This window comes from Oncorhynchus clarkii, chromosome 30, assembly GCF_045791955.1.
Source record: "Oncorhynchus clarkii lewisi isolate Uvic-CL-2024 chromosome 30, UVic_Ocla_1.0, whole genome shotgun sequence".
Classification (NCBI taxonomy): domain Eukaryota; kingdom Metazoa; phylum Chordata; class Actinopteri; order Salmoniformes; family Salmonidae; genus Oncorhynchus; species Oncorhynchus clarkii.
This window is the reverse complement of record NC_092176.1, coordinates 29,967,023-29,967,634: the sequence shown is the minus strand read 5'-3', so window position 1 is coordinate 29,967,634 and position 612 is coordinate 29,967,023. Positions and strand designations below refer to the sequence as shown.

Sequence of the window (612 nt, the reverse complement as noted above, 5' to 3'; positions counted from 1 at the left end):
TCACTGTAGTGTTTTGCAGACTTTACTGTTGTATTCACTGCAGTACTTTTGCGGACGTTCATTGAATACTGTAGTATTAACTCTAGTATACTGTAGTATTTACAGCTAGCTATAGTATAAATAGTGTAGTTTAAGAAAACTGTAGTATATGCTGTGGTATTCATTGTAATGTTTTTGCTGACATTACTCTGACATTGAAGTTGGGGGCTTTCTCCTTGAGGAAACCTACTGGAGAAACACTAAAAGAGAACATTTCCCATAACCTGTAGGTAGGTAGGACTGGGGTCTGAACGGGGAGTTCAGAGCTTCTGCTCTTTTCTATAACCTGTAGGGAACACAATATATGGTCTATACTTGGAATGTAGGTTTCTCACTTATGTGTAGCACAAATTGAGAATGGGGAATGGGAATGGGCAGGTTAAATGCAAGTTAAATACTGTAGTATTTACTATAGTTAAAAAAGGGTGCACACATGTACTCACCCCTGAAAAAGCCTGGAGGTATTCAGACCACACACAGAGCAGAGCAGAGTTCTCTCTCTCTCTCTCTCTCTCTCTCTCTCTCTCTCTCTCTCTCTCTCTCTCTCTCTCTCTCTCTCTCTCTCTCCCTCTC

The 612-nt window shown here is 40.7% G+C and overlaps 1 non-coding gene across 1 annotated transcript; it reads right to left on the bottom strand.

The window, feature by feature from the left end:
- Nucleotides 1-202: 202 nt before the first annotated feature.
- LOC139390259 (U7 small nuclear RNA) lies at nt 203-255 on the bottom strand. Its single transcript, XR_011629485.1, has one exon. It is a non-coding gene; the product is annotated as a U7 small nuclear RNA (small nuclear RNA).
- Nucleotides 256-612: the final 357 nt, after the last annotated feature.